Genomic DNA, 14,505 nt, shown 5'->3' on the forward strand with positions numbered 1-14,505 from the left:
TGGCCACCCCATTGATGCCTCTTTCCAGTGGAGTACCCTTTGCACACAAGAGAGTCAAGTTCAGGCTATATTGGCTCTTCAGGGACTTACCGATGGACTGGCCAATGGCCTTATTTGGACATTAGTTTTGATTTGTCAAATAAATTTCAGTGCCAAGTAGTGCTGTTGGCACAATATAATGACGCTCGCGTTTCACTGTGGGGGCTGGTGTGCACATGTGTGTTCTTCGGTGCAGATCTTTGTTAGCTTGTTTCTGGTAAGTACATTTTGTTATGGTATGTCTGGCTTGGGATGAGGGAGGGGTTGGGAGTGCGTTGCAGGGTGGGTGGGGTGTTTGTGTAACTGTGCCCTTTCTTCCCATGTGTAATAGGCAGTGGTACTTACCGAAGTCGTCTTTGTCATCGGTCACGGTCCTGGAGGCATATGGCAAGGAGCAGCACTGGCATTATTTCCGACTCTCGCTCCATGTCTGCGTCGGCGATTGCTGTCTGCCTCCGGTGAGTGTTTCCTTTTATATTGTTCATTTCCACCACACTTTGCCTGGCAGTGGTTCCCGCCCCGGAACTGATGGCTGTCTTGTGTTTCATTATTTGGTGGGCGGGTAGGACTTTTCCACCGACCTGTGGGAGGCCTCCTCCATCCTAGTCGGGACTACAAAGATGGCGGTGGGTGGATGGCCCGCTGCCTGTTTCTCATGTACTTCATTATTTGGCAGTCTGGGTCTGGACCGCCAGAATGTTGGCGGTAGTTACAGCCACCGCCGGTGGTGCAGTGTTTACCTCCATGTTCATAATGACCACCTAAGTCTGCTTGCTGCCATCTGACCTGAGCCAAGACCCTCATTAGCTTTGCAAAAGGGGGAAAGGTGTAGCCCTGTTCCCTCTTCCAATCCCGCAGAAATGCATTTGTTGCAGTGCCTCTGGATCCAGCCTACAACTAAAGATTTGTGAAGTTGATGTTCTAATCTGGACGCAAGGAGATCTAGCACAGAGAGCGGAAACCATGAGGGTGCAGCTGCCAGAAGTTCAAATCCCTGAGGAATCTAGATTTCCAATTCGCTACTTGATTGGCTGAGCCTAAAAGGTAATCCACCATTTCCAAGATTTCGTTGGACAGGAAGTAATTCCAGAAGTCCTGTGCAGGTGTTTGTGAGGATCCTCAAGTTTGTGCCTCTCAGGTGATTGATATACCTTACCACTGAGATATTGTTGATCCCGAGTAGCACGCAGCACTGGACTATGTCCTTGGTCCAATACTAGATCACAAATGAGCTGGCTGGGAGTTCCAGGCAATTGATGCCCAAGCGTTATTGTTGTTCTGACCAGTGTCTTTCTGTAGATTATTCTCTGCAACTGGCAGACTCTGGAGTCCTCAGTAGTGAAGCGGCCCAGGAAAGATTGTCTGGATGGAGTACAAGAGAAGTCCTGCTATGCTGTAAAGCTATCTGGCAGGAATTCTTCTCAGTACCTGATGGAGCTTCAAAGATTTTGTGGCGAGAAGACTGAGGGAGGCCTGCAAGGAGTGTATTACAAATCCCAGTAACAGAATTCGCTGTGAGGGAATTATTTCCCATTTGTCATAATTGATCCCAAACCCCAGATCTTTCAAGATTGAAATCACAAAAACGCTAGAAGTGATCTCAACTGATCCAGTGACTGATCCATCAGCAGTATGTCATCCAAGTAGACAATAAACTGAATTCCTGGCATTCTGAGGAATTCCATTACTGGTTTCATCACCTTTGTAAAGCACCACGGTACTGATGAGAGGCCAAAGGGTAGTGTGGAGAACTCAAACACCTGATGACACCACAGGAGTTAAAGAAAGCGGTGATGTAGCTGAAAGATGGAGATGTCAGATAGGCATCCTTTAGGTCAAAGCAAACAAGCCAGTCTCTCTGCACCATGATGTCCCTCAGAAGTTGAATGCCTTCCGTCTTGAAGTGACTGTATACCAGCCACTTGTGGAATTCCTGGAGATTTTTCACCAGTCAGAATCCAGTGTCTTTTTTGTCCACATGAAAGATGTTGCTGATGAACCCTTTGGGGTAAAGAGTACTTGACTACAGCCCTCTTTGCTGAAAGTTCAGCAACCTCTTGGTTTATGAGTTGAGCCTGGGTATATGGAAAATCTAGCCTGTGAGGGGGGGCCTCTTGTACCAGAGACCCATAGAACTCAATGTGAAATTCCCTTACTGCTTGTAAAACCAAGGCCTCTGAGAACAAGTAAACCCTGTTGTGAAAAAAACTACGCAAGTCTTCCCCCCACATCCACAAGATGTGAGGATTATGTTTTTACCTGAGTAGGTACTGGATGCAGCTCCACCTCTCAAGGTGCCTCTGTGGGAACGGCCTTTTCAGGAGCCTATGGAAGAGAAGAAAGTCCTTAAGTTAGATGGATCATGAGAGAAACCTCTTCTGAGATACTGCCCCCTATTGGAGGCATTGTTGTATGAGCGGCTGGCCAAATGCCCCCTACCTCTGCTGGCCCTTGGCGGAGAAGACTTTTTAATGGATGCCTGTGCCTTCTCTAGGGAGGTGAAGGTAGATATAATCCTCCTCATCTGTGATAAAGAGGTCATCGAACAGGCCTCCCAGTGCCACCAGCATAAGATTGCTTGGTCTCCTCCACCATATTAAGGATTTTGGTCAAGGGTCCTGCCAAGTCAAGAAGTATATCTTGACAAGACTACCAGGATCAATTAATGCCCTACTTGGAATCTTTGATGTACTTAGCTAGGAAGTAGGCCATCTTCACATCAATCTTTGCTCTCGAAGGCGGGCCTGGGGCATTTGTGCTCAGAGCCTCTTGTAGAGATCCTTGACCAGAGCATTATGGAACTGAGCCACCACATAGGCTGCTACGCTGTACACCTGACCCAGTCAGAGGACTTTGGATGATATATATCATCAGGGTCCAACATGTCTGCCAATAAGTGGTTTGCCTGGGTTGTGTGATCAGAAGATGAGTTTGTTGGGTCCCCCTTCGTCCTTATCTCAATCCAAGGATGGGGAGGAAGAAATGGACTTGTATTGCGGGGATGTTGGGTCTACAAACAAGGGGTCCTAGTTACACGAAGACGGAACTAAGCATACTGTTCAACTGTAATGTGGTTAATTTACCAGAAATGCCTTCTTGAGGTGATTTTGGTGGTTTGTGCTGCCCCTAAGGCCCTGTGGACCTAGAAGGTCAAGGAATGTATTCCCTCTGATGAGGGGTTCAGGGCAGCCATTAGCCAGGTCAATCATTGTCCGCTCCAAGGGTGCGAGGGTGGTTCTAATGCCCTTCTTACCAGAGGCATCTACAGTCTCTGCCAGGTGGGATTCCAAAGGAATATTCTCCACTTCCTCTTTATCCGCACATTCCCTCATAATCCCCCAGAAGCACTGTGGTTGTTCGACAAAAAAGTAAGGCCAAATAACAGTAAGCACTCACATTGCATGATGAATGGTCCCTGAGAGGCAGAATATAGAGTTGGAGAGCCAACAGCATTAGCTGGCTGTTCCTTAGAGGGGATGGGGGGTGTAGCCCTGTGCATTGTATGATATAGAGGGCACAACCACCCCTGTTCAGAAATAGGTTTACAGATCCCTAGTGGCGTTAAACCAGTACTGACCTCTGAGGGGATGCATGTTCCAGATTTCCTGGGCTGGGCCTTCTACGCTCAGGACTGACCGATGCACAACCACCACATCTGTTCCTGCTGAAGGACCGCAGAAGACTTGTGAGTTCCTGGCCGGCAGGAAGAGACAGGTGTGGTAGGGAAAGTGCCCTATAGTGGACAAAAGACCAAAGTGACAAGCACGGCCCCCAAGCAGACTAAAATCTGAATCCGATCCCATGGCGACCTGCAAAGAAAATAAATGGTTACTCTAACCAAATAATATGAACTAAACACATTAAACAACTGTAAATTAACACTAGTAAACCAAGTCAAAAAAGGTAATTCTGAGGAGAGAAAGCAGAAAGCTGGAGCAGCAAAGAGAGAGAGAGGGGGTGAAAATTCCAAATCATTATCTCTTCAACGGAAAAATGGATGCTGGTTGGCTGTTCTGTTATTGTTTTTTCCCCTCTGCTTGATGGGAAATGTATTTTTTTGGTTGTCTATATGAAGCTGCTGGAGAAATTAACTAAGAAAGTTATGCATAATCCTTGTCCCCAGTCCTGACACTAGCAGTGTGTGGCAAGGGCATGAGTTTTCCTTAGGGCACAGGCTATAGTTACTTAAGATAATTATAAGTGGTGAATTTCAGGGGTCTTGATGTTTTCAATGGCATGTTTCTACTGACATTTCCACTTAACTATAACACCACTTTAACCCTTCTTTTTTTGAGTGAATGTCTAGGGATTTTTTTAACAGAATGTAATATTTTATTACCATACGTAAAGCCGAGCCTTGTGGCCAGGCTCTGTGTTCAAACCCCTCCCCCCAAGCTGGCAGCCAACATCAGCCTGTGCAACGATTTCAGCCAATCGTGGCCTGGTGTTGGTCACAGGCCCTGGCCATCCAACTATTTGCAAAGAGCCAACCCCAGTCCATGCATGGCCTTCTGGCTTCCACAGCATGTGCTTCATCCCGCAGGTCCTGGCTGCACCCAAGTAGACTTACTGACTTTGCCAACAAATCACAATGCCAACATATAAAAAGTGACCCTATTATCAACTTTCTCTAAAAAACACTAATATTTTTAACCTAGTGTACATTTCAGTAATTCACACAATGCAATGTTTAGTAACAGTCATTATTATAGAAATGTTCAAGAAACAAAAAATAAATATCTTTGTGATTCTTTCTTTTAAAATTAATTTTTGTACTGCAGTGCAATTTGTGGGCTAAAAATATAAAAAGAAACACTCCAACAAATAGTTTTTTTGAATTAAAGCAACATGTCTCTGAGTCTGTTTTGTAACATAGTTAGCCCACAAAAGGTAATCATAAAAACAACCACAAGAGGACCTTCCACTCCAGCTGAAAAGCATAGAGCTCCAACTAATTTTTCTTAAAAATATTGTGAGCTGTCCTGGGGTCATGGTTTTAATTACACAGGAGACTAACTGTTTTTTTTATGTTGCTGGAGAGCTTTATCATTTCCTGCAGCCCCTGAAAATATTAAAAGAAATGCTAGGTGGTGCCCCCCTGTACTCTAGGGGAACCACCAAGCTTAATAACTAACAAAAAAGCCCTCACAGGACATTATGGAGTGCTCCATGCTCAAGCAGTGATTAATAAATGAGCATCTCTTGCAGCTCATTTATTATTCACTCTGGTGTCCCGCTGCCCACCTGGGATACCTGTCATTAAAAAAATATGGGGGTGTGTGCATCCCTGACCCCAAGGCCTTTATGTCCTCGGGGACCCCATCCCCTGAGGCCTTTATATTTAAATAGGAGAAGGGGTCATGTGGCTCCTATCTCCAAGCCTCCAGGGACCGAGGGACCTGTCCCCAAGGGCCTATGTGTCCCTGGAGCCTATTATATAAATTATGCAGAGGGAGCATGCAGTCAACTTACTCAATCCTCCTTGTGCCCCGGACACCTCATCCATCGGGGCCTATGTTCTCAATGAAGGGAAGTGTGGGCATGCAGCCCCCCCCATCCTGATCCTCCTTGGCTACCTAGAACCCCATTCTCATGGGCCTATTTGATAAATTAAGGGAAGGGGTGAACAGCCCCCGTGGCCCCTGCCAGCTTTCTACATGCACCCTTACTGGGTGCACCGGGAGCTAGCTCTGATCCTTCCCAGCTTTGTTCCTGCCCGGAGGGAGCAGCTGTTTCTGCTTGCTGCCTCCAGGTGGGAGCAGTCAGAGTTTCCCTGCCCAAATGAGTGTGGACAGGGAAACAGAAGTCTGCTCTCACCCACCAGGAGCATTTTTAAAGCTCCCACCAAATGAGAGCAGACTTCTGTTTCCCTGCCTGCCCTCTCCCAGGACACAGTGTGTGAGCCGACCTCAGGGAATGGGATCCACGCTGCCTTAACAGGCTCCGGGGGGGGGGGTCAGCAAGGCCCCCTCCCCTTTTGTCAAACTTTCAGCCCCTTGGAATGGGGTCCCTGGGGGCTATCAAGGCTTGTTAAGGGGGGGCCACACACCCACTCTCCTGAACTTATATAATGGCCTTGGGAGATGGGGTCCTCAGAGCCTCCTCAAGACTCAGGAGGGGGTGCAGGTGCCTCCCCTCCCCAAAAAAGAGGATTTTGCCACACTCCTCACGCCATAGTCCACCCTGGGGAACATCGTGGGAGCCCACATCTGTGTTTTTTTTTTAATATTCCACTGGATTCACAGATCTTCTGTGATTTTGCAAAATTTAAAAACAAAAATTTTTTGGGCTCCAGCCAGGGTCCACCAACAGGCTTTGGAGGTCAAGGTTTCCCTATCCTATCCCTTCTGGGTTTTTTCAGTTTTTTTCTGAGACTCAAGACTGACTCCTGAGTCCTAAAGACTGACTCCGGAGTCCTGAAGACTGACTCCCAAGCCCTAAGCTGGCTGCCGCCACATCCTTGTTGATGTGGTAGCAGCTAATCAGATCTGTTCACCCTGCAGTGAGATACACAACTGTTTTTAGCCATTCTTGCTCAAAAACTACTGAAAGGATTTACACCAAATTACAAAAAAACACTTTTTCTGGACCAGGACGTAGCTTTCTGGAAATTTTGTGTCAATTCATTCATCCATGTCGGCTGCAGTTGTTTCAAGGGGCCAGCTGTATTAAATTGCGGGTTTGCAATTTCCTAATTGCAAATTTTTGTGATTTGCTATTAGGAAATTGCAAACTGCAATGTTTTAACACTGTTAGCGATTCCCAGTGGGTCGCAAATGAACCTGCCTCACCAATATTCATGAGGCAGGTTGCAATTTGTGAATGGCTGCAATCAAAGGGATGGTGAGGTCAGCCGACCACCATGTTTGTGATTCCTTTGTCAATAAGGCAAATTCTTTTTTGTAATGTAGTCCATTTTCATTAAAGTGGCACAGTGAGCACGGGCCCAGCTGGGCATATTCTTCACATTTAGGTCGACAAAAGCAAAAAGAACAGATGATGGACAGAATGCTGAACAATGAAAATATTCACCCCAGTCACAGATCTGGATTCAAGCTAGCCTGGCTGATGAGGCATGATACCCTGAAACAGGTCCCAGTATGCTTGTTTCTGGTCAAGGTAGGACCTGGCTTGGCATTTCAGGTTGGACTGCTCCCATCGGAAGCAGGGCCAAGACTAACTTGCTTATGGCTGGGTCCAAACTGGGGTGGCATGGTGAGCAACGTATTGATGGATTTAACTCAGATCTGTTACTGGCGGTTCAGGTGTTTGACACATTTTAGCACTCCATCCATTATACATTTGTATCAGAATAGACATAACATAACAGGCAGTTTCCAGTCCATTGTCACATTGGTCAAATGTGCACATTTATAGTTTAAGAAAATCATTTTCCATTTAACCACTCTATGGGTGGTTCCCCAAGATGAGCTACGAAAAAAAGGTGGAGGGCACCATGGTTGATGGGCATTTTTACTTTGAATACACTTCCAATGGGCTTCACAAATAGCTTGGCTTCTCAATGGCTCATGAGTTACACACACAGCCTTGAGTAAACAGGATCTCCACCACAGCATAGAGGCCAGAAAAATGCGTCACATTTGACTGCCACAAAACTCCTGGGACTCCAACTGCCTGATCATCAGCTCATTCCTTCACATCCCCATCTTGGAACCCCTTGCTATTGTGGCCACCTTCAACATAGGTTCTTCCACTACAGGTAGAGGCTTAGTATATTTGTGACCAGTAAACTGATGCTCCCAGGCATACAAAAGTCAAGCGCAGGAGCTTTATTTATAAACGCTTTCAACCACACCCTCCCAGGATATAACTGCTTCAACTCCGCTGTCACCCAACTACCACACATAACTTACTGGCACACATGGCTTATTTACTATATCAGTCACCTGGGAACAATGGAGCAAAAGAACAGTAGCATTACTCTCTATGTTCAAGTATATACAACACTCTTTTTGGAGTAAGGGCCACGACTGGACAGAGATCTTAGCTCCCCAGATGGGAAGGGATCCACAGGGTACACAACCCAAAGAAAAAGAAGTCTCCACCTGGTACTGGCATCTGGTTACAGCTGCAAATTAGCAAGCAAAGAAGGATTTGCTGCATGCAGAGATGGAGAATTAATGCAAGCATCTTTGAAACAATATGACATTGTGAAATGTGCTGCTCTTTGAGGAAATCACCTTTCTCCTCTACACAGATGCTACTGGACTCCTTCGAAGTTGGCAACATTTAAGAGCAACATGAAGTGTAAATGTAAAAGACGTGGTTTGATGGTGGCCAGTTATGTCCCTATATTTTAAACTTGGCAAGATGTGGCTAAGGTCTTAACTTTGATATTTGATTTTGAGATCCAAGTAATCCCTATCTCGGTATTGTTTGATATTAAAATCAATGATTCAAAAGAGAATGCATTCAATTCAGATCAGAGGAAACTGTTTTTCTATTTATTGTTGCTGGCTAGAAGTGGAATATGTAGAATCAAATCAAATCAAATCAAATCAAATCATTAACATTTATAAAGCGCGCTACTCACCCGTGCGGGTCTCAAGGCGCTAGGGGAAAAAGGGGGGTTATCGCTGCTCGAACAGCCAGGTCTTTAGGAGTCTCCGGAAAGCGGAGTGGTCCTGGGTGGTCCTGAGGCTGGTGGGGAGGGAGTTCCAGGTCTTGGCTGCCAGGAAGGAGAAAGATCTCCCACCCGCCGTGGAGCGGCGGATGCGAGGGACAGCAGCGAGTGCGAGGCCAGAGGAGCGGAGGAGGCGGGTGGGGACGTAGAAGCTGAGGCGTCTGTTGAGGTATTCCGGTCCCTTGTCGTGGAGGGCTTTGTGTGCGTGGGTGAGAAGTCGGAAGGTGATCCTTTTGCTGACTGGGAGCCAATGCAGGTGTCTCAGTTGTGCGGAGATGGGGCTGCTGCGGGGTATGTCGAGGATGAGGCGGGCCGAGGCGTTTTGAATGCGTTGCAGGCGATTTTGGAGTTTGGCTGTGGTCCCGGCGTAGAGGGTGTTGCCGTAGTCCAGGCGGCTCGTGACGAGGGCGTGGGTCACGGTTTTTCTGGTGTCAGCGGGGATCCAGCGGAAGATCTTGAAGATCATGCGGAGGGTGAGGAAGCAGGCGGAGGACATGGCGTTGACTTGCTTGGTCATGGTGAGAAGAGGGTCCAAGATGAAGCCGAGGTTGCTGGCGTGGTCTGTGGGGGTCGGTGCGGTGCCGAGGGCCGTGGGCCACCAGGAGTCGTCCCAGGCGGACGGGGTGTTGCTGAGGATGAGGACTTCCGTTTTTTCAGAGTTCAGCTTTAGGCGGCTGAGCCTCATCCAATCTGCGACGTCCTTCATACCCTCTTGTAGGTTGTTCTTGGCGCTGGCGGGGTCCTTGGTGAGGGAGAGTATAAGTTGGGTGTCGTCGGCGTAGGAGGTGATGATGATGTTGTGCTTGCGTACGACATCATCGTAGAATATAGAAGATAGATTTGAATTGATCCCCCACCTGTAGAAGACTGGTGGCATCCACTAGATATGTGCGTAGTTTGGATAATGTTAGCAGTAGCCCCAAGCAAGGAAAAGTTGAAGAACAGGAAAGGAGGAAAGGTGAATTGGTCCCAAGATTACACCTAGGATCATTTTACAATGCGAGGTTTAGAACCTATGTATTGAATAATTGAATTATCTAAATGACTGTGCTTTGGAACCATAACACCGACAGGGATGTTTTTGCACGCTATGAGGGCATTGATACATCCATGGTGGTATGAGAAAAAAATATATATATATTGCCACACATAGTATACCTTTCTCAAGGTTCCTTGCTGGAATTCCAGCACCATGAAAGAATCTTACATCCCCACCACTACAAGACACTAAGGGCCTCATTACAACCCTGGCGGTCACCGACCGACAGGGTTCAAGTGGCGCTTGTACCGCCAACAGACTAGTGGTACGAATCGCCATATTATGACCACGGCGGTAGTGCCGCGGTCACACTGCCGGGACCGGCGGTTTACCGCCATGGATGTCCCGGAGGTCAGAATCCGCCAGGGCAGCGCTCCTTGCAGCGCTGCCCTGGGGATTTTGACTCCCCTTACCGCCAGCCTGTCCATGGCAGTAGGCACCGCCATGGAAAGGCTGGTGGTAAGGGATGTCGCGGGGCCCTTGGCATGGGAAGTGCAGGAGCCCCCAGGCACAGCCCCGTCTCGACGGGTGGTGCTGCACCCACCGCACCGCCACATTGCCACTGGCTCCATTAGGAGCCGGCTGCAATGCTACGGCTGACATCCCCGCTGGGCCGCTGGGCCGGCGGGCGGAAACGGGGGGGGTCCAAATGCGGCCGGCGGGTTTCCAGCCACATGGGCAGCTGACTGGCGGTTCATCCTTGGCATGAGGGCCTAAATGGCTTACCTCCAACACATTCCTTCAACACCCAGAATGACATAACATTGCCTAAACCTTTCCATATAGCTTCTGATCAGCATTCGAACTTCAGAGGAATCAGTGCTTATCAAGGTCAACAGATCTTTTGACGCTGAATAGGTTGTGATAGAACCATTCAACAAAATTTAGATACAAGCCAATTAAATTACACAGTATGGCCAATGTGGCCATACAAAGAAAACTCAAGTGACGAATAAAGTTAAGGGGGTTTATTACAAACCAAAGCTCAAAGTCATGTAAACAATTTGCAAGACAAAGTTATAAAGATACAAAATCACCAAGGATTGACCAAGGCCAAGAAACAAGCTTAGGGGAACTAACATTAGGAGAGCTAGGCACTCTACAAAGACAATACAAAGCATCAATACAATAACTTGATGGACTGAAAATAAACGTTGCTCAAATTTAACGAGCATTAAGGCAGTTAAAATCATTCAATTTGGCTGGGGAACTCCTACAGTTTAGCCAATCAGGGAAAAACATGTGTGGCAGAACACATGCGGGCAAAATACAACAATGACAAAAAGGGCAAAAGAATTTGAAAAAATGTAATCTCTGGCAACGAGTTGCTAACTAAGGTATGCAAAATGAAGGTAAAAAGGGAAAACGTCAGCATGTCAGAATTTCAGTAAAGAGACTTCTGTAAGGGGTAGGGAAAAATCTATAAGTCTCAGCAAGGCATTTCAAAGGGACAAAGGCAGAGAGGGAGATACCTCTCCAAGGGGTTCAGCATAAGGGGCAAAAGGGGTTCAGCTTCTCATCTTCTGGAATCTCTTGGTTCTCTGCAGAGAATCTGACCCACGTCCAGCTGGGCCTTGACATATTAAAAGTTCACACGACAATCTGATTCTTCCAGGCAACAGTTCATTTGATGTTGAAGGGACATCATCTATTAGAAATCAATCATATGACTCCAAGTGGAAACATCTTCAAGACTGTCAGGAGAACAACATCTATCCATATACTTCCACACAAGATTGAAACAAATGTTAAAATTTCTAGTCAACAGTCAAGAATGTTCTACATCCAAGGTCAAATGCTTTCATCTCTCTAAGTGTAAGACAATAGACATCTATTACCAAACTATTCTTTTCATGGGAACAAAGTCTGAAAAAAAGTACATGTTAGCAAGGTGATTTGAGATTTTCTGTACGGTCACAAAATAAAGGACCTAGCAGACCTTGCTTAGGCTAATGCAAGTGAATTAAAACAGCATGTTAATACATTAAAATGAAACACATTTTAATAAGCAAATGTTAATACATTCAAATGAAACACATTTTAATAAGCAAAGTATAAATTCAGCGTTAATAAATCTTCATTAGCATTCATGTTATAGTAACTTCAAATGAAATACCTCTTTCAATACATTTCAGTCAGTATAACGCATAGCTGCATTTTTCTATTTTTGCACATGTATTTAAAGCATTAATTATATGAAATTCAATATAGTTTCAATAAAGATTATTAACTTAGAGTCTAAATTAAAACACAATATCATTTTAATCCTTAAAAAAATTAATTACACTTCATTACCATCTATGACTAAGTGTCTAGTCTAAACAAATTCACAATAAAATGGCTTCTCTGTGCATCAATCTACAGTCAAACTATTAATACTTTGAATAACATAATGCATAGATTATCACGTATAGATGATCACTGTGACATGAGGGACATTACTAAAGTTTCTGCTATATCACCAGTGGTGCTGGAACAATTTTCCGAGTGGTGGTGCTGCTATTAAAGTTATGTCACTGAGGATATTGGGATTGTAAAAAATCCAAGCATCATACAAAAAACAAGGGTAGCACATATAAGTGCCCGTTCAGTAGGAGAGTGGTACGGGTGTAGTATTAAGCCAGTTGTGCATTTTGGAGCACCAGTGTTGTAGTGCACTGTCATTTACCGACAGCACATTTTCCATCAATACAGCCTCTAAATTTGCATGGGCATGCTGTTTTACTGGTAAACATATATAGCTCTCAAACAATGAGTCGAAATCAGGTTTCAGCAAATATTTATTATTTGTGCATCACCAAACAAAGGGCCATATTTATAATTTGGCGAATGTTCCGTCTTCCTCCAGAGGACGCAATAAATTTGGTTCTGTCTGCCAAATTATGAAATGCCCGCTGGCCCAGCAAACATTTCATCCATTGACAGGAACCACTGCTGCGACGGTTCCTGTCAATGCATTCTAACTTTGCCAGGCGGCTTCATCGAACATGATGAAGGCTTCATGAAAGTTACATTTTTTTTTCCAGAAAGAAAATCCCAAAGTGAGATTTTCTTTTTGAAATTCAAAAAGACAATGCCTTCCTCACTACAGGATTTTCATCCCATGGTTAAGAGGACATTGAGCACTTCTTAGTGCCCCTCTAAGCCAGGTTTTTCTAGGTGGTGAAGGGCATTAAGAAAATAACTATGGCCCTCCTTACAACCCTGGTGGTCGGTGTTACAGTGGCAGTAATACCGCCAACAGGCCAGCTGAAAAAAAATTGGAATCACGACCATGGTGGAAACCGCCAACATAGACAGCCACTTTAACACTCCGACCGCCACAGCGGTAGAAACAAACACATCGGCGGTCACCGCCAACAGACAGGCGGAAGACAAAGTACCTCCCATTGTATTTCAAGTCGCCTATCTGCCACCTTTTGCGGGGCGGTACCAACGCGATCAAAAGCACGGCGGAAACAGTACACAGAAGGGAAAACACTCAGCTCTCGACACCCAACGAGGAACCAGGAAAAATGGAGCCCGAGTTACATGTACTGCCCATGCTGGTGTATCTTCTCATCTACCAGGAGTACGAACGGCGTTGGCGACGACCACGGTGAGTACTGCACCTAAAACTCAGGGGAGGGGGAAAAAGAGATTGACACACACACGCAACACGCAATACCCCCACCCCCACCCTCACCCACAACAACATACACACAAATACATGCAGCAACATTACACATACACCCCCCCAACCCCTGGAAGAACACAAGGACAAAAGGAAATGATTGTAACCAGTGTAATCATGAAAAATCAGATAGTCAAAATTCAAAATTCAGTATATACAAATATGTTCACCAACTAGACAAGTCTGGATTGTGTACCAATCATTGTCCGTGGTCTACTGGGCCCAAAATGCATGGGCGAAGCCTACACATGATACCTGACTCGAAACGGGGAGAACACTGCTGGGGCATCAGACCGAAAATATACAGGCACCTCAGGGGGAGGGGGGCACCTCAGCCAGATGAAATCACAACGCCACTGCTGCACGAGGGGGCTCCATGCCCATTGCTGTATCCTGGGGAATGCAAAGCCACAGTCTCTCAAGTCTTTCCAGTGGGTGGGTTGCACACTGCTTTGTCCTGGGGAGTGCAAAGCCACAGTCTCTCAAGTCTCTCAAGTGGGTGGTTTGCCCATTGCTTTATCCCGGGGAGTGCAAAGCCACAGTCTCTCAAGTCTTTCCAGTGGGTGGGTTGCCCACTGCTTTATCCTGGGGAGTGCAAAGCCACAGTCTCTCGAGTCTTTCCAGTCGGTAGGTTGCCCACTGATTGGTCCTGGGGAGTGCAAAGCCACAGTCTTTCAAGTGGATAACAGTTTCCACTGGTTCTGGAGGGGGCTTTGTGCCCAGAGTGCTTCATCCTGCCAAGGACTGAGGTAGTGGATGTATCTCTCCACTGATTCTGGAGGGGGCTTTGTGCCTAGAGTGCTTCATCCTGCCAAGGACTGAGGTAGTGGATGTATCCCTCCACTGGTTCTGGAGGGGGTTTGTGCCCAGAGTGCTTCATCCTGCCAAGGGCTGAGGTAGTGGATGTATCTCTCCACTGGTTCTGGAGGGGGCTTTGTGCCGAGAGTGCTTCATCCTGCCAAAGAATGAGGTAGTGGATGTATCTCTCCACTGGTTCTGGAGGGGGCTTTGTGCCTAGAGTGCTTCATCCTGCCAAGGACTGAGGTAGTGGATGTATCTCTCCACTGGTTCTGGAGGGGGCTTTGTGCCTATAGTGCTTCATCCTGCCAA

Source organism: Pleurodeles waltl, chromosome 1_2, assembly GCF_031143425.1.
Source record: "Pleurodeles waltl isolate 20211129_DDA chromosome 1_2, aPleWal1.hap1.20221129, whole genome shotgun sequence".
Taxonomy (NCBI): Eukaryota; Metazoa; Chordata; class Amphibia; order Caudata; family Salamandridae; genus Pleurodeles; species Pleurodeles waltl.